Source organism: Mustela nigripes, chromosome 15 (assembly GCF_022355385.1).
Source record: "Mustela nigripes isolate SB6536 chromosome 15, MUSNIG.SB6536, whole genome shotgun sequence".
In the NCBI taxonomy this organism is placed as follows: Eukaryota; Metazoa; Chordata; class Mammalia; order Carnivora; family Mustelidae; genus Mustela; species Mustela nigripes.
The window spans coordinates 71,203,992-71,230,971 of record NC_081571.1 but is presented as its reverse complement, the minus strand read 5'-3'; the positions used below and the strand labels follow the sequence as shown (position 1 = coordinate 71,230,971).

General features: G+C 40.8%; 1 protein-coding gene across 1 annotated transcript in view; it reads right to left on the bottom strand.

The window, feature by feature from the left end:
* HS6ST3 (heparan sulfate 6-O-sulfotransferase 3) overlaps window positions 1-26,980 on the bottom strand; it is a 640,734-nt gene that overhangs the window by 233,408 nt on the left and 380,346 nt on the right. The window lies entirely within an intron of this gene.

Genomic DNA, 26,980 nt, shown 5'->3' with positions numbered 1-26,980 from the left:
GATGTGATGAGCACTGGGTGTTATATGTAACTGATACTGAGCTACTGAACTCTACATCTGAAACTAATGATGTACTCTATATTGGCTAATTGAATTTAAATTTTTTTAAAAAGTGGATGGTTTCGAACATACAAAAGGGTTGATATCAGAAACAAGATGAAAACTGCTTTACCTGTATTGCTTATAGTCAAACCAAGCCTCATTGACCAGGATTAAAATACAGTTATATTTTCAAAGCAAACCATTTTCTCAATTAACCCAAAAGTACACTAAAGCAGGACTTTTTCCCCCCAATGGTCAAGGAGTAATTCCAATTGACAAATTTAGGGATAATAAGTTCTAGCCAAATCTGAGGACGATTCTGGAAAACCAAATATGCTCATTTAGATATCAATTTCTAGGAATGGATTCATTAGAATGAGGGTAAAGCCTATATTTCTTATTCTGGAAAGGAACTTTATTTTAAAGTTATGGAAGTGGGAGTCACAACTCACACTACCTAGCTACCTGCCTAGTTAGTACAAAAACTAGCAATAAATTCAAAGTCTCTCTCCCCACAAATCCAGGTTTTTTTTAAGCACTATAAATACAGGGGCATGAAAACCCAAGGCAGTCCAATTAATTTATGAACAACCTGGCCCCTCCTACCCTCACACTAGGGAAAGCCCAGGTGTACCTCTCTCTAAACATAAGAATAGACTAGGAAAGGCACACAGTCAGTTTCAAAATTGGGTTGATCAAAAATTCATTTCCATTATACTAAGAATGGTTTAAATTCAAAGGGGGAAAGCATAGAGACATCTCACCCTTTACACCCTTCGGAAATTTGCCATTTCTCCTTAATTCACACACACGGAGACCAATACATAATAATCTACGGTGCTAACTTAAGGTGTCTGATCCTGGGAAAATAAATTGTTTGATGCGATTTTCCACTAAAAAAATCTAGAATTTATTGTCTCTGTCTGGCATTTATTGTCATTGACATCTGTGAAGATTTTCAGACAAGAATGTATTGTCTCCCACACCTCGCTCTAGTTCATTGCCCTGTATTCCATTCAGGACTTTTTTTTTTTTTTTTTTAATAAAAGAACCATCTGTTTAAAATGACTTTATTAATTCCTTTTGGTGTATTTTTTGACATGTCTACAAATTACAGATCATAAATTTTCTAATAACAAATTGTTCACAGAGCTCCAGGCAGAACCTAACATGAGAATCTAAATATAGAAGTGGTATTTACATATGTACCCAAGTCATTCATACAGAATGGAAGCCACGTTTGCTAACACCAAGATCACGGGGAGAGAAACCTGAGAACACGGGACACACCGCCCTGTAGAGTCTCCATTAGGTCTCGTGAACTCTGTGGCAAGGCTACGATTTTACTCTCGCTATAGATCTCTATCTTATAGCATTGTTTTCTTTAAAAATATCATATTTGACTCTAACCTAAGGGATATATCTTCTGGAACATTCTCCCTCTGCCCATTTTTTCTTCATGAAGCATTTGACCACTGGCCCTGTTTCTAATATTATTCAAAAGAGTAGAAGGGAAAAAAAGAACAGAAGAATTAAGTCTAGTACTCTTTATTCATAAATATCCACAAAGCATATGATCTTATTCTGCAGACTGTAACATTTTTCAACCACCGCACTCCCTGAAATCCCACAGCAACTTTTCTCAGGTCGTGAGGGAAATTGCCTCAGGGAGGTTGGGACCCTATTGCTGGATTATGCCCTGGAGGAGGGTGTGGGCCGCTGCTGAGAGAGGTGGGGCTCCTGTGCCCAGAAGCTGATGAAATGGGTTGCTTCTTTGACTGGAGGCCCACATACGAGGAGACCTTGCCCAGACTCTTCATCAGAGAACTCAAATAGAGTGTTACTTGTGAAGAGAGCTTTGTTACAGCAAAGACGGGATTTCTATGAGCTATTTTTCAGCTGCTCCCATTCTGAAAATGGTTATTAATGGATATATGTACTTGTTTGGCTATGAAACTCTTAGTCATCTTAACTGCTGACTTTTACTGTTCTATCTATATCCCACTGTAGTTAATTTACCCAAACATGTTTAAGTCATAAATACATATAGTTTAGGGAGACCAAGATATGACACCCTCTCCATGAAGCTGTCATCTCCTGGCTTGATGACACTTATACCTACTGGTTTTCATCTCTTCTGAACAATCCTTTCTCTGGTTCTTTCTCTTGTACCTCATTTTTCTTTTCTCCCTTGAATGAAGATGAACTCTAAGGTTCTGATCTCTCTTCTGTTTTAATCCCTAACATATTTCACGAGTTGTAGCACCACATTCTAATAACCTAAACAGGCTGACATCCATTTCCAGCTCGCTGCCTGATCAACCTATTTGTATTACTGTCGTCAGCATCCATTACCTGGCCTGGTCAGGTATGTGCGTGAGCCCACAGGCCCGGTCAGGTATGTGCGTGTGCATGCACACACACACAAACACATAGGGCCAACTCCTTTTTCTAATTTCCCTAATGCTGTTCATTGTGCCAGTATTCTCTGAGTTAGCCAAATTCAAATCCGTAGCTGTCTTGGATCCTTTTCTCTCTGTCACCAAATTGTTACCGTCAGGGGCACTCCGTGATGATGTCACCAATGCAGGTGCTTTCTGACATGGCCTTCTTCTCCGAGCATTCATTTAATTCGGTCTGTGTAAAACTAAGCACCTCTTTGATTGTATTACTCTTATGCATAAAATATTCAGTGGGGCTCTGGAACTACCACACAAAGCGTCAATGAGATTTAGTTGAATTAATCTGACACTGAAGACTCTACCAAAGGTAGGTGTTCCTGTGCAAGGCTGCCTTTCCACGCTCACCTTTTGTTTCCTTGTTGTCCTAATTACCAACAACCTAAAGAATGCTTTCCTGTCTCTACCCCTGCTCTTTCCTCAGTTTTTCCCCCTCATCTACACTTACGGGAAACCTTCCTGGGAAGTTCTTTTTCTGCCCCTGACTACTGTGGCATTCTAGACCACTCAAAACACATCTCTCATTCAGAACTTTGACTCATCCTCATCTTTACCCTCGTCATACCTCTCCACCACAGTTTCAGCATCTAGAGTTGGAAATCATGCCTTATTGATCACTGTGGCCCCCATAGCATCTAGCACATGGCCTTTACATAGTAGATGCTCAGTAAGCACATGCTGAATTTTGAAACAATGGACATATGAGTTCCCAGGAAGACGGAGGAAGTGCTATTAAACCAAGGAATAAAGAGATCCCAATCCATGATTGACAGAGGATAACAGAAATACACAGTACATGTGGGAGTTACAATGGATGCCCGAAAATACACTTTGAGTTCCATGATATCTAATATCTTCAGTGACTCCAGTGTCCACACATCAGGGAAGACCCACTGACCCTTAATGTCAGGCTTATCCTTTCTCAGTCCCTAAATCACCCCTATCCTTGCAGCTGGACAACTCAAACCACGGCTAGACTCCGAGGGTGCCCGTTCCAAGTTCTACTCAGAATCTTTATTTCAGCCATTATAACTGGGCTTAAACTCTTCTTCTACCTGATATTTGGTCTGGCATTCTTTTGCCTTGTGCTATGGCTATGGCTTCCTAATCTTTCCTGTCCCCTGGATGATTCTAGTTTGTGCTTCTCAATGCCACCCTCACTCCTCCTCCAGTATAAACTCCTACACTTGAACCTCAGCCAGATGTTCTCTACCTGCCAAAGTAACTCTTCATACCAAGTGCCTGACTCCTGAAAAAGTGCTCCAGCCACTTGTCCAGATGCATCTATTGGTCCTTACTGCACAGTCTCTCCTGTGTTGGCTCTTGCTGGCCCAGATAGCTACTTTTGGCAGCCCCACTACGTTTGTTCCAAGAGCGAGCAGCTGAATGTATGTCCACAGTGCCCACAGTGCCCAGATGGGAAGGTCTGGATTAGAGCCCTGGACTCTTGCCCTCTGACCCTTCCTGCTCCAGTTGACCTGGCACTGTAACAAGTTGGTGAAAGGCCAGCTATAGAGAACCCAGAAACACACAGCACGAACATCATGACCCCTTCAGAGCAGTCAGGATCAGCTGCTTCTAGCTTTATCTGACCTCAGGTGACCCGGTAAGGCTGTGGTCAGAAAAACACAATGGAACATACTTCAGAAAAGTTAAACATTTTTAAAAGCAAAGACGTTGAAACTATCATAAGCCTCTGCACTCCTGTAATAGGTGTATAACATGCATTGAAGCAATAAATACACACACTTTGGATTGCTCCAGACCACTGAAATAAACCAAATTTCATTTTTAATGCACATAATAAACTTTTTTCCATAGTGTATCAGTTAAGATTGTCAGCTCTGACTTTAAAAAAAAAGAAAAATAACAACTGACTCGTTCTGTATTCCTATAGCTCAGAATAAATAGATCAACTAACTTTAAAGTTGGCAGGTTTACAGTTCTCCCAGAGAAGAGAAATTAAAGCCAAACTGAAGATAAAAAGTAAGTATTTTTTTATATTTATGAAGTCTTAAAATTACAGAGCTGAACATACAAGGTCAATACAGAGCTGGCGGAGAGCTGAAGTTGGAAATTTCCTACATTAGCTTTATTTTCTGAAGTGAGAAAGTGTGATCCAGGGGGTGGAGATGTGTGAGCTGAGCCGTAGGGAAGGGGTGGGCTGTGGCTCCTGTGCTCCTGGCAAAAGGCTCATGTGGAGTCAATATTTACAGGTAAATCCCAAACTCAAGGCTCTGGCTAAATCACTTCCCAAAGAAACATCAAAATATGAGCTATAAAATAGAATGCTCTCTTGAGTTACACAGGTTATTGGGTCTTCTTTTGTAATTATTTGGAGTTTGTTTTCCCTCTGTATTTGCATCTTCTTACCCACCAGCAATGATCTCCCCAGGATGAGATTTCTGGGTTCCTGGTTTAAGGCCATAATCCCGTTATCAAGAATAGTGCCTGACCGTTTTCAGTAAACATTTGTTGAATGAACGAATACATTTTTACTCCTACTATGACCCTCTCAAGGGAGATTACCAACCTTAGCATCTACTCAGTGCTCAAGAAGAAACATAGCCCGTTGACTCTCTATATAAGGATACCTGAGCATTGTAATTTAAGGTGTCACTTTCAAAGGTAACATTTTATTTTATCACTTTGAAAGCCTATCTCTAAGAGTGAGAAAGAATATTAATCCTCCTTGTATTTGTCTCTCTGATCACCAGAAATTTATTAACATTTAATTGTCTTCAATTTGAATTTGGTTTCCAGGAAGCTTCAAAGAGCCAACACACTCTGAGTAAATTCGTGTACGATATTAGTTTTTGATCTCAAAGGACAGTTAATTTAGCTTGTTTACATGACAGATTTGGACAGAGTTAAAGGTTAAATTCTACCTTGAAAGTCTAAATATAACTAAGAGTTGATATTAATAATTTTATAATTACTGAAACTATGATTAGAATTGTCTAAATATCCTGTGCTAGTAAAAAGTGTCATGTGATTCCAACTCGTTCTCCTGGGAGATGACCTGACTTTTGAATTTTCATTACCCCTAAAATTATCAGCTTCAAAACAGCATTTATGAAAAGAAATTAACATAAACCTTTAAATGAGGTTTCTCTGAAAAACTACTTGCTCATATAAAATTGAAAGTCAACAACGAAATTACTTAAATTAATCATTCTTTCGTTCACTCAACACATAATTATTGAGTACCTATGTGTATTGTTAATTATGCTAAGTTCTGGAGATGCACAACAACAACGACAACAACAAACCAAAACACTTCATAAGGTACTGTCTCTATCATTGAAGAGTCTATGGGGAGTTGCTTTTCATTTGTTGATTCATAAGCACTGATATTTACAAAGATGCCAAAACTTGGGTTCACATCAGTCTTGAAGCTCCATGAGGGTAGAAGCCAGGCTCTGCTTCTCAACATGGAATGTCCAATGGTAGCAGTATTCATAAGTGTGTGTGTATGTGTGTGTGCGCGCATGTGCGTGCATTGCTTTCCAAGGTGTTGGTATGGTAGAAAGTCCAATGTGGAAACAGTCCAACACACAATGTGATAAGTGAGGTAAGGAATAGAGCACAAAGCAAATTGCCTGGATGGAATGTCTAAGTCTACCTGTAAAAGTCAGAGAAGGCCTCTCCCAGGAGCCATTGTCAGGCTGAAGCACCTCTGGGATGAAGCAGACATGAGAGGGTGTTCGAGGCAGACAGAACAGCATGTGTCAAGGCATGGAAGCATGACAGAATGTGGTGCGCTCTCAACCCACCAACATTCTGGTACAGCTGGTAGGGAAAGCTAAAGAGTGCTGTGGACATCATCAGGATTTTCCTCAGGTTTCCTTATAAACTGTTCTTACTTAGATAAAAACAATGCTTCTTCAAGTCATCAAAGTGAAAGATTATTATTGGACTGACATTGATTTTTTACAATTATTTAATCAAGGCTAGAGGATCTTTCATTATATCATTTACAAAGTTCAGTTAAGAGTTTACTTTTCAAATACTTAGTATTTTTATTACTTCCAGAAACATAGTTTGACAATTTCTCTCTAAGCCTGGAATCAAATGAAAGCCACATCTGTTCCTTGACTCAGTGAGGATTTAATAGTCTAATCTCCTATACTCTGCAAAAGCCAGCATCAAAAATTCCTCATACCTCCATTTCCACTCCTCCACCTCTGATAAACTATCTCAATTGTGTATTGAAAAACACAAATAAATTAACACACACATCCAACCAACAAATAAACGGTGGTTCTGTGGAGGCTGAGGAAGTTCTTCAATTTGTGTACACACCCAAGAATAATTTCCACTGTGTGCCTCAGGAGAACAAAAACAAAACAACAAGTGAAGTCTGGTCACCCTTGGAGAAATGGAGGAGAAGAAACAACCTTCCTCCTTGGGAACTGGGCTGTGGGGATGAGAGGAACAAGGTGCGGTGTGATTCATAGGAGCACAACCAGGATACTGGTGTACCTCAGACTCAGCCGTATGAGGAATGACTGAAGATCTGGGATGTTTAGGTTGAAGAGCTGTGTATTGAGGGGAATAATAACTGTCTTCAATTGTTGTAGGGAAAGGGTGATGGCTTTTCCACATCAACTTCATTGAGCCACAGGGTGCTCAGATATTTATGCAAACATTCTGGATGTTTCTGTAAGGGTATTATGGATGAGGTTAACATTTAAATCAGTAGACTAAGTAAAGCAGGCTGCCCTTCCTCTTGTGAGTGGGTTTCATCCAATTAGTTGAAGATCTAAACAGAATACAATGATGAGCCTCCCCCAATTAAAAGAGAGATTTCTCCTGCCTGACAGACTACGGACTGAATAATAACTCTTCCTGGTTCTACAGCAGGTTTGGGTTTCATCTAAGGTATTAGCTATGTACACTTTGAACTTGCCAGCCCCTATAATCATTTGAGCTGATTCCTTATGAGAGAGAGTGAGAGAAAGAGATATCTTTTATTGGTTCTGTTTCTCTAGAGAACCTGACCAATATAGGAAGTAATAACCAAGGAGGAATATGGTGAGAAAACATGAAAAATCAAGAGAGTAAAAGACATTTTTTTAGTTGACAATGGATAGGTCAGTTTACAGAAGGAGAGTTCTAACTGGGGCATTATAGAGTAGAAGATGGAATGGTGACATTGGAGCCACGAAATTGATGCCTGCAGGTTTCCTCATCACAGGACATCTTTCAGGGGGGTGGAATATATATAGTATAGTTTTATAGGAAGATGTGTCTGGATGCAGTGTAGAACCCTCTAGAGTAGGAAGAGTCCCGGGGCCCTAGGTCCAGTCATATGCTGAAGAAGAACTCCTTCATATGAACATATGAACACCATTTTGAATCATAAGAACTGGAAAATATTTTGAGTTACCAATTAAGTTGGCCAATGTGGAAAGGGGAAGCCACACTTCAAGTAAAACAGAATCACTGAACAAAACATTAAGAAGGCTGGATTTGTCTTTCTCTAGACATTACAATCTTGCGACTTTTGCCTTTTTCTGCATTTCTCCTAAAGAAAGCTTCACGGTGGAAGGGAATTGTTATGACTTCCAAGGGTGCCCCTCTGACAGCTTCATCTTTCAAGCAAATCTCTAGGATTAAAAAAAGGATTCTCAGGCCTTAAAACACCCATGATACTGTAAGTACTTTAAGCTAAAAACAAACTACAAATCAAGCCATCCTAAGACCTAAAACTGGAAGCTTTCCCATTTCAGCAGGTAAACACACTGCTCACGGATACACTGGCCAAACCCCAAGCAACTCAGATGACAAACAAAGATGAGGCAAAAAGCCATCAAGGCGCAGATAGAGCACTAAGACTGTACAAAGGACAGAATGTACTAAAATATACTCAAGTTGAATTCTCTCTTTCTCTACCTTTCACTTGTTTGACAACAAGGGAGCCACAAAGGATAATCTTAAGGAAAACTATTTTATTGTGTTTAAGTTTCCAAAAGCAATACTGAGAAAGTAATAAATATCACATTAATAGAATTTCTCTAATTTTCCCTTGATGAAAGGTATCTACTGATATATGTAGCACTCTGTCTCCAGTGCCTTTTAAGGAGTAAAGAAATACTAGTCTGAATGGCTGGGCAAACCCAAAAAAGCAGGAAAGAGATGCTGGAATCAGCTGGTGGATTTGCTATGAGCTGATTTTGGTACTAAGTTAACATCCTGACGTTAATACCTGCCTGAGCCATATCTGAGCTTACCTTAACCTTCACCCGTACCCTGTATCCCCTGAGGTGTTCTCTCCAGGGTTAATTTCTTCTAGAAGATATTGTACTCTGCTGAGAGAAACTCTCCTCAGTATTTCCTCACTTCCCTTCTATTCCCGTGGTACTTTTTTAATACCAGCAAGTTTCCACCTCACTCCCATAAAAAAGCCCTGCGGTTGCTAGGGACAGTGACGCCATAAGACTTTAAGAAGTGAAATCCAGATCACTATAGCTTCCCACTTCTGTAATTTACTGTTTTCTCTCTGGCATCAGTGGTGGGCTACCCAGATCAGATTCTCCTCCTACTATCACTTGTAACAGAATATACAAGGGCCACCTGGCTGGATGACTGTGGACACTGCTGGCCCTCTAGGAATCTTGCTTACATGATCCCAGGCCAATGCTGAAATATGTATGGTAGGGAAAGTGCCCATTGTGACTTGGGAGTTTATTTGAAATTGAATCTTTAATATGCAAATTTGAGATTCACCTGGGGCACCATAAGAATGAAATCTATCCTCCGTCCTGTCTTGCACTCTTACATTAAAGGAAAGAAGAGTAATTTTTAACACACCCCTACGATGGTTTTATGCAAATTCTTCAAGCTAGGCAAATTATTTTTGTGTTAAAATTTTTCAACCCCATAAAAACAGGAGTGAATTTATGTGGCATTTTAAAACGATGTTAGGCACATTGTAAAGCTATTTCATCTCATTTATAAAGAAGAGTGAACATAAAAACAGGCCACAGCATAATTAATAGTGAAATGATTTATCGCACCAACTCTTTTTCGGTTCATATTTATGTTTCTTCTGCAGTGTGGTGCAAGTTTTCCCCTCCACACCTCCAAACCCTGCCCTTTGCCACTGGACAAAAATGGTATCCAGTGAAACTCACAACATGGAGTTTAAATTCCCTCACACACATGTGCAAACACAAGTGCACCACACTGGTATGATGGTCTTCAAACTTGGCTGCATGCTAGCATTTCTTGGAGGGTGTGAGAAAATTCTGATACCTGGATTCCACCCTCAAAGGGCTTCCTTTAATTCGTGTCAGGGGGCAGTCTGGAGCACTGAGATTTTTCAAATGTCCCAGGTAAAGCTAATGTACAGTCTAGATTGAGATTTAGTACAATATTTTAAGATTATTATTACAGGCAAAGCTATAACATGGAATTTAAATCCCCCCTGTTAAATAACTTGAAGAATAAATTCAAAGGCCACCCTATAAGGCTGTTCCATGTCTAATTCACCCTGTGATTTATAATGTTGGCAAATTCAATGAGTATTTATTGAGTATCTACAATGTGCCAGGCCCTACTGGACACCTTACAGATACCGAAATAATATGGGCATGCCTCTTTTCACAGAGTGTAGAGTTGAGCAGATATCTGTGCGTAGCTCTTCCTACCTTCTGCATTCCAGCTAATGTTCTACCCATTCTTGATCCTTACTTTCCATATCAGGTGGTTCTTAAAGTAGGTCTTGGATTTTTCTACTCGGAATTTCTGTTTTTAAATGTCTCATGAACAAAGATGAAAATGAGTGAACTCATAGATCTTTATGTGAGCCATAAGAATACAGGTAATAAGCCAATTCTGAACTACTTGACATTTCAAAGAACCACCTGAAAGAAAAACAGGAACAATCATCTCAGGAGGATTTGATCCTATGTCATGAAGATTAGGAGAGAAATAAAAGTTCAACACAAACTATACTGACCACTCTTGGGATACTAATAGTCTGATCTCCATCAGAAGTAGGGCATCACGCTACCTCGCTTCCCTCTTTCCCATGATTATTGATGTGGGTCTGAGTATAATTTGAGATCAGCTCTCCAATATCTCCTAAGCTTTTCAAAAGAGTAGTTTTGGCTAGAAAGGGATTACAGAATAGTAAATATGCCAGCATCATTGGTGAGATGTCATTTAATTTCTCTTGACTATGGTTAGCTGAGAAGTCTGCTCACAATGGTTTGATGAGGTAAATTGAAATAATTGCTCCATTCTAATATGGGAGAACATGAGCACAATAAGTGGAGATATCAAACTCACAATCCAAATAAGTAGCAGAAATTTGAGCAAGAATTGATTCAAAAGAAAAACAAATCTCAGTCTTGCGCAGAAGCCCCTGCAACGTTTTCATGGCTGACACAGGCTGCATTAATAATACCAGCAAGACTTAGCAGTATACAGAGATGTTCTCTAACATTTCTATTATATATTCACCAGGCAAGGAGTGCATTTTCCCTTTTTTAATTAACAGAGATCCGTTTGATTCTCTCTAGAATACCAATTTCGAAAGCGGTTTCTTTATTGTTATAATTTCTCCAAACTCTGGTACAAGCTTCATTTCAAAGCAATACTGATGTGAATTTCTGATGAGAAAACTCAGATTTTCTCTGAGTGCCCAAGTCACTCCTGGGAAGACTTCCTGGCCAGCAGGGGACAACGTACCACGTTCCCTCAGACATCCACCAGCAAAGATGGTACTGTGGAAGTTGATGCAAACGTGACCCATCCACCAGAAGGTAGAAAGATGAGGGACTAAAAGCTGGGAAATATTCATATATTTTGGATGTTTTCACAGTGTGGGTCAAAGAAGAAGACTAACAATAAGTTGTCTTGAAGATCATAATAATAACCAAAACCAAGATAATGAATAGTGATTTACATTTTGCAGATTTGTTCAAGCTCTTACTTGCTCATTTTCTGTGAGAAAGCACTGACCACTTTATTTGGGAGCTTGTTCCACTATTAGATTATTCTAGAACTCCTGTCTGCCTGACATCAGTCTACTCATTCTTTGATATGTTACCCATGTAAATATTTAAAGAAACATATCATGTCTGTTACAAGCCTTCCCTCTCTGTATTTAATTCCTTAGTTTCAGAAAAAGTTTATTTTATTACACAGTTTTCAGATGCCCTTCCATTGGATTCAACCTATTTTGAATGCTCTCTGGTTTGTAAATATCTCTGTGAGTTAGTGTCCAAAGTTGACACTATATTCCAGATTGCAGCTTACCAGCGCAGATGTCTGTGGATCTGTATCTTCCCTTGTTCTGGCCACTTGCCCTTTTGTGGCCATGCCACGCTGTAGACACAGGGTAAGCTTGTGATCTCCCAAACCCCACGAAGTCTTTTTGTCACCTCAACTGTTAGAGAGTCACATCAGGTCTTTCCAACCCCGAGCTAGTATGTGGTTTAGAATTCAGTACCTTACACTTAATCTTTCAAACTTCATATCCATATTTGAAACACATCATTCCATCCAATTAAGAAAAAGTTTTGATTCTGTCATCTATTTTTGGCTTTGGCCTGTTAACACTTTTTCTTGAATATCTCCTATGAAGACATGTTTTAAAACTTACTTGCCATCATCCTTCATAGTTTGTGTCTTACACAGAACTCAGAAGTGTGTTTTCAATGTGTGACTGAAGAATGATTCATTGCCACTTTTTCTAAAGTATTACATGGACAGAAGAAGAATTGATCCTGAAACTGATTCTTTTCACACAAAGATTATAGGAAGATGTTCTGGTCAAGAAATTGGACTCTGATTGAAGCAAAAATACATTAATTTCGAAGTGTTTGCTCAATATTTGTATAGCTAAGAAATGGTCCATTCCGAGCGGTGGGTCCTATAGTGGTTCCATTTTTTGTATTTCTGCAGATTTCAGTGTAAAGGGCAAAGACCAGCAAATCAGTTAAGGTTCAAGAAGTAGTTCATGATCTCTCTGTTACGGGCAGGGGCAGCTGTGAAGATTATGCTTCTCTTTCTCAACATATGTTTTATCTGTCCTATCTCTGAGAATTGTTCTTGGAGTTGAGAGCCTAACTGGGTTCAGTGGTCACCCAGTGGATGATGACCAAAATGAGGAGAGCTATTGTACTACATGCCAGCAAGACCTGGAACCAACCAGCCCTGGGAGAGAAAGGAGGCTAAAGTTTCCCTGCAGATTGACCTAGACTGAGTAAATCACATATCCAGTAATGCTGTTGGGTATGCTCTGTCCCAGACTGCCTAGAGGAGAGAGACAGGGAGAGAAACAGTCCTGTCTGTGAGTCCTAAAGGGAGTCTACCACAAATGTGTGAAGATATGGATATGGACATGTGAAAAAGTAAAAACCACAGTTCACCATAGCACTAGTCTGTTTACTTGTCTCTCTCCTCCCATTGGAATGTAAATCCCATTTGAGCAGCGACAGCCATCTTGTTTTTTTTTCATGTGTCCTAGATCAGTTCCCAGAGGGGCTCTCAATTACCATGTGTGACTGTAATGACATGTTGAAAGGCAGATGGAGACAGGGCAGGACTTGAAAGTGGCAGAGCAAGGCCCTAGACTGTGTCTCTGAGAGAAAGTCTCCATTAAAAAGTGAGAATGTTGAATGCAGCCACTTCCACACTTAGCACATTGCTGAAGTTCATGAGAAGGAGGACATGACAAAGATAGGGGACTGTGGTCAAGAGGTGTCAGAAAGGGATCAGGAATGAAGAAAAAGCTTCTAATTGCATTGGCAATATGAGATTGAGTTCTGCCTTCCCAAATCCTCCAGAAGAGATTGATTCTTACAAAAGTGGGAGGCCGTTACTTTAATTATGCATTTGCATAATCATGAATAAAAACCCCAAATAGATCTTTAAGGTGACATGAATCTAACACTTTCCAGTAGGTGTTCAATCAAAGGGTCCATGTGACTCTATTATCATGCTTTCCAATCTCTCCCTACTCACCACAGGCCTATATATCCATACCAGCAGAAAAGCTGCTGGATATCTTAATGAAATAAAGATATACTATTTCTATGGTTTATGGTTTTTCCCTTCATCTGCCAGCCCAGTAATTCTATCTACAAATGTGAGGAAGTATCTTTGTCATGTCTTGTTCTTAATGAGCCAGGAACCATCTTTTTCTTCTGTAATTGTTCAAACATAATTTGTTAACTATTTGTTCCTGAGGTTTTTTTGCCCCTGGGGATCCTTGAATCAAAAAGGTTTCAGGCCTAAGGATATCTGTAACTAATCCACAGAGAGGAAAAAATAGTTTGATTCAGTAACACTAAGAAAAAAATGTAAAAATAAAATGTAAAAACAAAAATCTCTCAGGAAACGAACACGGTGTCAAACTTTACTCCCATCACGTTACACGGTTGACAGAAGAAGAGCAGTTGGTAAATTGTGAAACAGCCTCTAAATCAAAGAATACAATGAGTTGTAGTCTACCAACAAAATCACTCCATGAATAATTTACCACTGATGAAAATACTTTACATGTTGGGCCCCTAGGTAACTATTTTGGGCATCACGGTGGCAAGCCATAGCTAATGGTAATGGACAAACATTCCTCAAGATTCCAGGAGGTCGTACAGCATGGGTTGATTTGAGGAGGCACCTCCCATCTGGCCCTGGGCAGGCATCATATCATCCCGTTTTCAGAAGCTTCTCAGTAAAGTTATCATTCTCATTACATTTTGCATTTTTACAGCACCTGTAATCATAGCTCCCAGGCACAATACATTGTTAATTTATTACGGGCATTTCAATTTTGCTAGTTAACTCCCTGGTCTCCTTATGCGCTAAGCCCTAAAATCAGCACAGAGAACTGAAACTAATCTTGAGTGCTCAAACCAGTGTATGATCTCAGAAGCCAGGAGGCCTGGGTTCCAATACGAGGATGTCCCCTGATTGGCTCTGTGATTAGGGGAAGTTGTTACCTCTTTCTGGGTCTCAGTCTGCTCCTGGATAAAAGGTTGAGATTGGACTACTCGTCCTCTAAAATCCTCTTCAGCTCTAAGCTTTTCGGGTTTTGCGTAACAGAGCTCTCAGAAAGATGTGTCTGACATATATCTGTGCATAGATATGGATTAATCTGTTCCTGAGGTCACTCTTCCTCTACACTCTCTAAGTGCATCATCCATCCTGGTCCTTGCAGCTGACAGCTCCCTGTGGAGGACCCCATGCCAAATCTAATTCCATAAGGTACTCAGAACCAGAATTAAATAGGAATGCCTAGGGCTAACTTAGATGTCCCAAGCTAAGCAAAGAAAAGTGATTCCTTCATGAGATTTATTTTAGAACAAAAATGGTTTGCAGAGTGAAGAGAAGGAAATGGCATTAAGTTACAAGAGCATGTTAGTTAGTAATTAATGGCACAGCTTAAAACGTCAATTTAAGAGATTATCCTCAGTGAGGAATCCATTAGCCAAATCTGAACAATGCTGACAAGGTCCCTTTGGCTGAGGAGGAACTGGGGATACTGAGGTAGATACAAGAGGTCAGAAAACATCCCTAAATGTTTCTTGCCCTTCACATGCTTATAATTTAGTAAATAAAATGAGTCAAACATTTAGGGAAGGGATAAGTTAAAAAAAGAAAAAGGAAGAAATGTCTGAAATGACAGCACATGATAAATATTTGGGAAATCTTGAATCAGTTTGACATCCACCAAGAGCTTATAAAGACCTCTGAATGGGCATGCAGGGAAAGGTAGATGTTGTTTTGGAAAGTGGCTTAGAAAAAATAAATACAAAATATATATTGGAAAGTATGGGGAAGAAAAGCAATCATGTCGAACTTGCCAAAGAATCCATTGTGTATGATGGTCTAGAGCAATGCTCCCCACACAGCAAGACCCAATCTGCCAGGAGATTTCAGAACTGTGCCCCATCACCCCAGAGTGAGTTCTCAGTGTCATAGCACCATAAAGGAATTCCCCATAAACCTTGGGTTTTAGCGAAGAACCACTGCCCTCTTGATGGGCCTGTCAATGACCGCTCGCTACCCAACACTCTGCTCTAGTTATCCAGCAGAGAAACCATGAGAGAAGGAATCAAGATTCTTGTTTGGGAAAGATCCAGTCCCTGGGCAATAGGAAAATACCAAGCATGTTTATGGTGTAGGCCACAAGGGAAGTGAGGTGTGGGAAATGCCAAATCAGAAGAGTAGTTGAGGATATTTTTTAGGGAACTAGGATAGAAAGTGGATGTGTCAAGACACAAAAGGGAACTACTGTGGCTTTCTGAGCCTGGCCCTGCTTACATGAGGGGACTCAACAGCTGTTATCAATCAGCCAATTGTCCAGTAGAGGGTTTCCTTTTCGACTGCAGGAATACATTATATCAGAACAAAAACAATGAAGATGAACAGACTTTTACAGGAGCACTCAAACTGAGTCAAGCAGATGCTTTGGTTGAGCTGGATATCATAGTCATTGTGGTCATATAATAGATACAAATCATCTGAGCCCAGATTAAAATTTGTAGAGAAAAAACTAGTAAAATGTTGAGTGCTGTGAGAGGACATTAGCTGAGAAGGACTTTTCTTCCATCTGTGATTTCCCTATTTGGCAAGAATTCTGCCAAAAGTGAAAAACACCTACTTTGTATCAACCTCTCTTTTCTAGATGGCCTGGGCATTACTTTCTGTTGAGAAATACTGTACTGAGCAAACCTGGAGGAGTGGACCACTCTTATGCCTGTGACACAATGATGTCAACAACTTACAGGGGCGCCGGGGTGGGGGGATGCGGAGTTCATACAAAAACTGAGAACAAGGGACCTGCCCAAAGAGAACTTACAGACCAACTGGAGATTCGGGATCTCTTCTGACCCAAGTCCTCTATAGCCTACCCTCACCAAGAAACGGGGAAAACTGGTAGAAAAACCACACGGAACAAGTAGAATTGGTAAAAATTGAGAAATAAGATTTTTCCCAATTTAAGTCTTAAACTCTTGAGATGATCTAAATATTACTAGAGTCAATCCCCACATACCCAAACATTTCAGCAGGATATCTCCCAGTATTTTAAAACAAAACTATTTTCCTTCCTAATTGTTAATAAATGCACAATGCAAAAGATCTCTATAATTAATATATAAGGCAGGAGAGGGGCATGACCATCGTCTCTATTTTTCTTGAATGCGTGATTAGAATTACTCCATAAATTATTCACATGTTCTGCTAGAATGATAAAACAGCATCTCATTTGACATAAATCACATTACTTATTTGGAGTGTGGAGCCAAGTTCCTTTAAAATGTTTTGATAACACCTACGACAAGGCACCTCAAGCTGTGATTAGTGTTTGGTTCCTCGTATTTTGAAGTATACGGTATAAGCAACCCACTCGTATGCGTATCTGCTTCACCTGCATCCATTAGCTGTGGAACATTATCTTTAAGGTATTACATCAGGGCTTTAACAGAACCATAAGATTGAAGGGAAGAATCTGTTTTGCTCTTTCTTCCATGCTTTCTGGTGCCCACTTTCCCCTTTGAGAGCACCATGAACCACCCGCACCTCACACCAAGCTGAAGTTGTGTCTCACCATAAGGCTCTGCTAATGGAGGCAGACTCTCCCCCACTCTCCTTTAGAAAACAGACTTCTAACATCCAACCTACCATCATAACCTGATCTGTCCTCACGTTGGTTTATTCATTGGTACGCTTGCTTTTTGAGACACATTAATAAAATTAACTAATCCACGCTAATACAGCTGTTTTTCGTTGCAATGCAATTAACACGTAGTTATGTGAATGGCACCATGCTAGTCATTAGGGAAGTTGATGATACAGGAGTGCATGAAACACGCCGCTTGCCCTCAGAGATGTTTTTACGATCTCCAGGGAAAGAAATGAATGTCGACAAGTAATAGAATGAGTATTTTGAATGGTGGACCAGCACAGAAATATAAAACGCCCAAAATAAGACAAACATGGAGGTAGATGTAATGGGGAATGAGGACCCCTTTTTAATCTTGGCCCCTCATAGAGGCCTCCCCACATCCTGGAGGCAGGAGAAAAGTGCTTTAGTCTAACTAGAAAAGTATGAGCTTCTCAGTGGCTTTTCACATCATACACAGAGCAAAGTCCCTACTAAACATTTAAAGAATGATTTTTTTAAATGAGAGGAGACCAAAAGGGAAGACCATCAGGTACATGGGTAAGTGGGAGAATCTTCCCCCGAAAGTAAACCATTGGGCTACTGACCCTTCTGAAACCACACAGCCTAGGTAGGCTCCCACATTTTTTGACAGTTTTTCTTCTCTTTTTTGCATAACCCTCCAGAAAGAAAGTATTCCTCATCATGGACTCTTCAAGGGAAACTAGGACCACATTCTACCTGGCTGACTCCGATTATTGCAAAAAGAGGATGACAAGCATCAAGCAGTCCCTCAAGGGCCATAGTTTTCCACCTTCTACGGCCAACCCAAGTCAGAATTCTAGGTATCGCTTTGCTGCTCCTAAGCACAGATGGACAGGAGCCACAGTCTCCAGCTGTCTAGAAACTAACGCCCTCAGCTAAGAATGCCCTTTATATTTGATCATTCAGGATCTGTACAGAGATTTTCTCTAAGCATCCCTGTGTGTGTTATTCATGTGGAGAGAGAGCATCTTGTTTTTATGTTGTCTATAATAAATTATAAGTGTAACAGCGGGAGCTTTTTCAATACTATTTGTAAATGCAGCCAGAGGCTATTAAGTGATTGGTGTATCAAATAAATATAATTAGTAAATAGCAAAATAACATGTTTGTAAACTGCCTTTGGAAATATGTGATTAGACCAAAGACAACGAATTCTGCCAAAGCTTCTAAGTGTTTCCAAGAGATACCAGGAAAATGTTTTAACAATTTCATAACAAGTTTGAAAATTTCTATGTAAATTTGTTAAGAAGGTAGACTGTACACTTAGTCCCAGCTCCTCCTTTTGAATGCTTCCTGTTGGAGATTTAAGTGCAGGGGTATGCTTAAGTGTGCAACATAATTTTTTCAGGGGAGCTGAAATGTGCTTGATTATTGACTATATAAGTTTTTAAATTGACATTTGATGAGGTTGAGAAGAGTTATAAATATACCTTCATGTGCCGAGTGCTCTCAGGCTGTAGAGTTATTCTTAATTACTAACACTTAAAGTGATCCCTGCAAGTCAATCAGTTGAAAGCGAGGTGAACTCACCCTGCCCTTTGTTCTTACTGGCATCACGAAAAAGTTTGCTTTTCACCAGTGATGTGATTCTCAGTGGCAATGGAAAGTGAAGAGTTGCCCAAACCCATTGATTCTTCCTCTGAGAGATGCAGAAGCACCCATGCTTGTTCTTTACTCATCTTCCCTTAAGCCACATGGAATTGCTGCAGAATCCTGCTCCACTCATCTCCCCCATCCCAGGCTCTCATCCCACGCCATATTAATTACTCTTCCAAGAGCCTCACTTTTACATGTGACTTCCTGCTAAAGAACCCAAAATGGACTTCTAAGCACACATATCAAGCCAAAAGTTTAAGCCCCACCTAGCTTTCAAGATTGTCCAAAACTTAGCTTCACCCATACCTACAGAATTAATTTTCTACTAACCCCCATCAAACCTTCTAGTCAAGCTGGACTAGTCTCCTTAATGTCCGTGGGGTCTACTCCCAGGTGTATCTCCATCCCCCACGTCATTCAGGACTCTGCTACAATGACTTGCCCTCAAAGACCTAGATACTTTCCCACTACATCAGATTTCTCCATACATACCTGAGCAAGTCCTCCTTTCAAGTCTTTGCATTTATGATCTTTTCTGCATTTCCCTGGTCTATTGTTTTTGTATGTGTGTCTTTTTTTCTTGTCGTCCCAGGCCCTCAGTATGCCTTCTGGGAAAAGAACAAATTTTATGTCCCTTGCCTCCTCTGCAATGCCAAGACTGAGGCTGAGCAAAAAGTATGTACGCAATGACAAGTGTGCTGATGATGACTGTGACTATGTTGCAACTAATTATATTGGTACTTTGCTTATGAGTTATCCAATGTCAATAATTAATTGCATGTAAATCTCTTAACAACCACATGGGATAGATATGGTTAAACACATTATTTCCAATAAGAAAATGGAAACACATGAGGTCAGTTTGATTAGCTAGTCAGTTAATTAAAACTGAATTTTAGGGGCACCCGGGTGACTCAGTCGGTTAAGTGTCCAACTTGATTTCAGTTCAGGTCATGATCCCAGGGTCGGAAGATGGAGCCACATGTCGGGCTCCACACACAGTGCAGAGCCCGCTCCGGATTCTCTCTCTCCCTCTGCCCCTGCCCCCGGCTCTTTCTCGCTCTCTCTCACTAAATAAATAAAGAGATAAAATCTTTTTAAATACCCTGAATTTCAAAGAGGTAATTATATTATTATCCTTGAGATATTCACTAAAATTGTCAGCATATACACCTGGCTCACAATCAGAATTACACAGCTCTTAATCCTATGATCAGAATACGCAGCTGCATTTCATGATCGCTCATTTACTCATTCACTCAATATACACTAACTGAGCCACCTCTATGTGCCATATGCTAATTTCTAAACTCAAGGGATAAAGAAAATCAGTAACATATGGTCCCTGCCCTCAAGCAGCTCAGTGTCTTGGCATCCCCCCAAAATTTTATCTATAGCCTTATTTCCTATGATTTGGAGCCTGGGGGAGAATCGTGTTGGGATGGTAGAGAAAGGAGCATTTTAAAGGCGACCAAGATCCAATGGTCATTTTGGGGTCCGGATGATCAATGCCTGATGGAATAAAGAATGATGAGGAAGGCAGAGTTATATAAGGAAAAGACAGATCGGCTAAGTGACCGGGAGAGCTCTGGCAAAAACTTCTGGAAAAGCAAAGACCAAGTATACAGATTTCTAGAAAAATAATCTCTGGATCCCTGGAGCCATGCATTAAAGCCCATATTTATCTGTCCAGAGCAGAGGTGGGAACGTGCGCAAAGACCTCAAGGCCAGATCAAATGAGACTGTGCTTCTCTCCGGTTTGGGGGCCTCTGGGGATTACTTTAATACTGAGCACTTCGTCATCATGTTTGATGGCTTCGGCGGCCTCATTTATCAAGGATCTATAGTTAAATTTAATTTTCCCGTGAGTGGAGGACAGCCATGGCAGCCAGGCTCCTTGTCGCTGATCCGTTCCCGTTGATGCCTTCTGAAGCGGAAATGATGGATGCCGCACGTTCTGGCTGTGATTAAATTTGCTTTGACAAAGCAGCATGGAAATCTGATTTTCAATAGACTTCTGCATTTCACCTAGTGCTGAGTAAACAGATACAGAACATAATGCTTACATGGCTGTCAGGCCGATAGCTAATTCATTGTGCCCATCTAATCAGGCTGTCCATTAAATTATTATTTGTCCATAACATGCAGGATCATTTTTGAAACTCTGAGGAATGGGAAACTTGTTTTTGAGTAAATAAACGTGGAGGGCTGGACAACAGGTGGGGGATTTTCTTGGGAAGATCCGAATAACTCATCTGTCTCTATGTCCCTACTGCCCTGAAGAATCAAAGCACCATTTAAGAAGTTTTTAGTTTCACTTCACTTGGCTCCCATTTCAAATGCAAACAACGGCATCCAATTACAAAGGAGAAGGACACTTCAGCTCCCCAGCTCATCTTTAAAGGAGAATGAGGCAGAAAATCACAGAAAGTACGCATCTTATGTTAGATCTTTTAACCTCCTGCCTAGACAGTCTGCTTGCTGACCACTTCCTGGAAAAGGGCTCCACTTTGGGGGAACACAGGAGAGGGTTGTCTCAAGAGGCAAGCAGAAGTGACAAGACTGTGATGTCAAATGCTTGTTCTTATCGCTCGGCAGTGGCATTAAGTAAAAAAATCGGGGTCATTGTCATATTAGGAAAGGTCCTCTTGTTACCCTCGCACCGGGGATCCCCTTTTAGCCCCGCTCCCAAACTCAGACCTGCCTGTTCTCTGTACTCTTTCACTTCCAGAAGTTTACATCAAACATTTTCTCACCCTGCTTTGAGTCTTTCTTCGAACATCGAAACCTCCATCAACAACTCTCCTTCTGATTCGGCCTTGCCAACCCCCTGCCTCGCCCTGAAATATATTTGCCAGTGGAAGCCACAGACCTCACACCTTCTGCATCACTGAAGACCCGAGAGCGGGCAGGGTGCTCTCACAGCCACACTGGCTGAAGGAATTTGAGCCCATTTCTTAAGCTCCCTAACCCTTTCATTTCTCACTGGAAAAAGACCGGCTATGTCAAAGTTAGAGGTGCGAGGATGCATTACCATATGTGTAGAAGAAAAGGTTTTCTTCCCTCAATCAGTTACCCCCTTGTGATGCACCAGATAGGAATTATCCTTCCTCAAAAGTCTTGGGGACCAGCTATCCGTCTTCTGGGTGTCATTCTTGCCTTCCCACAGAAAAGGGGTGGCCTTGCCATGAGGCTACTGTTTGGATCCTGCTGGGGTGGATCCCACCTCTGTGGGGACAGTGTGGGGCTGCCAGGTCTGGAACGGTCTGCATTTCCATGTCTAGCTCACTGGCTTTAGGAGGTAGGTCTGTTGTATTCAGGAGAAAAAGAGAAAGGATCACATAGTTGGCCTCCAGTCCCATGGTGTCTTCTTCTCCGTGGCTTTCAGGGTAATGAAACTACTATCTGACAGCTGTGTTTATTTCTCAAAGGCAAAAGGACCAGAGAGAGGTGCAGCACGAATTATTTTTATTACACACATCACCCGAACATGGATGGCTGGACATACCAGCGACACCATTTCTGCTGGTTTTCATAACAAGTGATTCGATGAGATAAAAAATGGGAGTGATGTTTCTTGTCTCATTGAGCCTTCATGTCACTCCAGGTCCACAAGTCGGGTAAATAAAACCTCCATTTTACTTATGAGGAGACTGAGTTTCACCGATGTTTGGTGATGGCCTCAAGTTCACAAGACTTAGGATACAGCATAAGAAGAACCAAGCTTTGTAATTCCCACCCAAATGCGCTTTCTACAGCACATTGCTTTCTTATTCTTGTGAGTCCAGGAGGGCAGGGATCTCTGCAGCAGCCCCCTGGCTTCTGAAAGTCCCTGGAGTTTCTCAGTGTACAGTTTCTTTTCAACTTCCATGATAAGCCCAGGTCACTGTGCTACTTTCCCCACTCAAAAACATTTTGTTGCCCAAACACTTGTACCCTCAGGGAAGCTGACATTTCCATAATGCTTGCTCTAACAATGACCATGGATTGGCCAATGACTCTGTCATCACCAGAAGGATGATCCTAGCTATAACACCACAAATGGATCATGGTCCATCCTCTGCCCTGCTGACCTGCCCTGAATGAGCAATAAATATAAGAAACAGTTCAAGGCTTAACATAATCATCATGAATTGAAATTTATGCTAAGACCCAGCCAAGAGTTAGATGTTCCAAACCACTCCCCTTCTAAAGTTTGAACACATAGTGATCTTACAGTGACGAGCTGGAAAAGAATCGAATCTTCTGCAGTATGTCTAAAGGGCAATGAAGGGACATCTGTAAAAAAAAACGTGCCTAAATCTAAGGAAAATCCCTTTTTCCCAAATACCAACTTGCCACCAGGCCAAGAGAATTTGAATCTCTCAAAGCCTGGCTACAAAGACAAGGCGGGGGATAGAGGGTGTGCAAACTTTCACTTGGTGCAAATAAACTCATTGTTTGTTAGGAGAGTGACTACAACAATGATGAGGCCAGAGAGGAGGATGAGTGGAGGGAGAAAGTGTTAAGAGAGGTAGCTAGTAATACAGACTCAACAGTTTCTCATCAGTCTTGAATGCTGCTCTGAAGGTGAGGTATTGATAAGCCATGAGGAGTGCTCCACACTCCCGCTTCTCAATGGGGCCAGTGCACTAGGAGCACAGGATTCATGCGAAACCTGTTAGAAACACAGACTCATCAGATCTACTAAATCAGAATTTGCATTTTAACAAGGCCCCAGGTGATTCTAATGATCCTTAAACTTTAGAAGCACTCGCTGGTTATGGCTTTAAAAATGGGGATGGTAGTGGGGTGCCTAGGTGGTTCAGCCAGTTAAGCATCGGACTCTTGATTTCAGCTCAGGTCATGATTTCAGAGTTGTGAGATAGAGCCCAATATTGGGCTCCCTGCTGGGTGTGGAGTCTGCTTAAAATTCTAGCTGCCCCTTCCAACTCCCCTCTCTCCCTCTCTTAAAAAAAAAAAAAAAGGTGGGGGGAACGAGAGTATGGGATCTATGTTTCATGCAGGGCTGGGAAAGGTGGGAGACCAATAACACTATGGGAACAAATTATCAGTAAGACAGATTATAATATCTGCTCTGCATATGATCTCTTCTGATATGTTATTTTAGTGGAAAGATATGAGAAAATTTGCTTCTCACAAATATGTAGCTGGAAATAACAAGAATATTTTCAAGTCACTTTTAGATAATTGTGGATATATATATATATATATATATTTATTTATATTTGGTACCTCACGCAAACTTGACGAGTGGTAGTGTTTTCACGGTGAGTTGCAATGTGGAATATGAGGCTTTATCAATAAACACTTGTAAGGTATTGTGGTAAGATACATTATTCTGTCTTGGAATTTGAATGAATCTTTATTCAGGTATGATTTTTAACATTGTGTATTGGTCATTAGTTCAATGGGTTATGCAGAACTGTCAAATGTTAACATATTTTCTTAAACAGTACTCAAAAATTGCATATTTTTAAAAGATCTTATTTATTCATTTGAGAGAGAGCATGGGAGAGGAGAAAGTCAGAGGGAGAATCAGACTCCCCGTGGAGCTGGGACCCTGAATCAGGACTCTATCCTGGGACCCTGGGACCATAACCTAGCTGAAGGCAGTCGCTTAACCAACTGAACTACCTAGGCACCCCTAAAAATTACATTTGTTACATATGTACACCAATCTAATCAGTACTGGGCAACTATCAAGCTCATGGAGGCTGATACAGGTCTTCGAAAAATTCTAATTTTCTCTTGAGAGCTCAAATTTTATCATTAGCAACAAGTAATGCCGTTTGTTTCCCTTGAAGTGCCAGATTCACTTTCGAAGTGATAGGTTCATTTCTGAGAACATTTCTGCCAAATATCTGAGTCTGAATAACCGTAATTTCTACAACATTATTTCAAATAAAAGAAAATGATGTTCCATCAAAAACACTGCCAGGTGGGTTCACAATCAATTGTGCCGGCATTTTTCCTTGGGATGACCATCAGATTCAGGCATGCAGCAGAATTGCTTAATATGTACTTCCCATGTCATTAGAAAGAATGTTAAAGAGATGTGTACTCACAGCTCAAGATTTAATGCAACTAATAATTAGACTGCTTTAGCAAGGTCATTCTTAAGCGAACCCGGCATTTTGCGTACTGGTCCTGAATGGCAATGAAGAATACAGTGGCTAGTATAGTTGGTCCCCGCCTAGGTGAGCACTAGGGCCCCACCAATACCTTTCCAACAGGAGTGCAAATATTAACACAGTAAAATAGTTTTGACCTTGCAGATGCCCCTGAAAGGTCTTGATATCCCCAGGGGTCTGCACAGCAGACTTTCAGAACAACCCTGCCTCCTTCCTACTACACACCCAACTCTTGCCATTTTTTGAACACAATGAGCTTGTTTCTGCTTCAGGGGAGCTTGGTTCCATATTTGCGGTTCCTTCTGTCAGTGACACTCCTACCCACAGTGTTCACCTAGTTGGCCCCTCTTTATCACTTCTAGTTTCTGTGGAAGAGATATCCCCTCCATGATTCTTTCCCCAACCTTCCTACCCGTGTGAGGCTTCATCTTCTCCAGCAGAGCCTCAGGAAATTCTTTACTCCTTCCCCTGCCCTAGCTCTTCACATGACTTATCACTAATCAGAATTCCATAAGGCATTTATTCCTTACTTGTTGATCGTATGCCTCACCCACCAAAATACATTCTCCATGAGAGCTAGGACTTTGTTTTATTCACCACTATAGCTCTGATGCCTAGAAAAGTGTTTGACATCTAGTACTCAGTTAATACTTGTTTTATAGATAAATTAACGTTTAAAAATCCCTTAATATTTTTGTTACCATTTTAAAGGAATAACAGAGAGTCTTTTGAGTTGGTGATGATATTGATAACAATATCAATTTTCTAGTAGCCACTCAAAAAAAAAGTAAAAAGAAACAGGTGAAAATAATTTAATAGTTCATTTTACTTAACCCTGTATATCTAAAATATTATGATTTCAACATGTAACCAATATAAAAATTATTAGTATGTTATACTTTCTTATTTTTATTACTAAATCTTTGAAATCCGGTGTGTAATTTTACATTTGCAGAACATTTCCATTTTTTTTTAAAAGACTTTATTTATAATTTGACAGAGAGAGAGAGGTCACAAGTAGGCAGAGAGGCAGGCAGAGAAGAAGGGAACCAGGCTACCTGCTGAGCAGAGAGCCCGACGTGGGGCTCGATCCCAGGACCCTGAATCAGGACCTGAGCCAAAAGCAGAGGCTTTAACCCACTGAGCCACCCAGGCACCAAGAACATTTCCATTCTGATCAGAGAGAGCACAGTTTCAGGAAAAATTAGAGAAAACCAGATCATCATGTTTGCCGTCTCTCAAACTTAATGCAATGAAGAGAAAAATTATGAACAATAGGAAAGAAGAACAGCAACCAAATAAAGGCAAAGGCCAACTTAATGCCATGTGTTTTACAAAAATGAAGGCCCGGAGCTCCAGGGGTGCAATTGGTTAGCACGTGGTACTTACTCAAAAATGGCGGCCATGAATGAGGCAGAGAATTTGCCACAGCCTCGCCCTTCTAACCATTCCCACTCAAGCCCTAGAACTGGTACTACAAAAAGAAGTTGAGTTACCAGTTTGCTGAGAATGTTCACTAATACTTGCTAATTTGGAGAGGATTAGAAGGAGGAGGTAAGCAGGCAGCCCAGCCCTTAACTATCTCAGCTGGATCTCAGCAGAAATCAAATAAATCCCCCACAGCACCACATAGATCCAAGGGAATAATCCTAAGTCTCCACACAGCATCCAGAGTGACCTTTCTAAAATGTAATTCTGATCATGACACTCACCTACTTTAAATCCTTCACTCGTGCACTTCATCCTCCAGAGAAATTCTGAGCTCATTAGCATAGGCTCCTTGTGGGTGAGCAGTTGTGTCTTCCCTGGTTCCCCATTGGCCTTCATCTCCATCTCTCCACCTGCATCACACTGCTCCTGGTCAGGAACCTCTCTCTTCCTTCACTGAGCCACACCATTTGCCCAGAATATACTGTCTCTTTCCCTTTCCAGGCCAACTCCAAAAATTCTCCAAATTCAACTCAGAGACTTAGTAAGCTTTTCCTCTCCCCCTGGCTTACCTAATGATGGGTGCCTGTGTTCTGGAAATCTCCAGAATAATGCATACACAGCACTCTCATTATAGATCTACTTGTCCG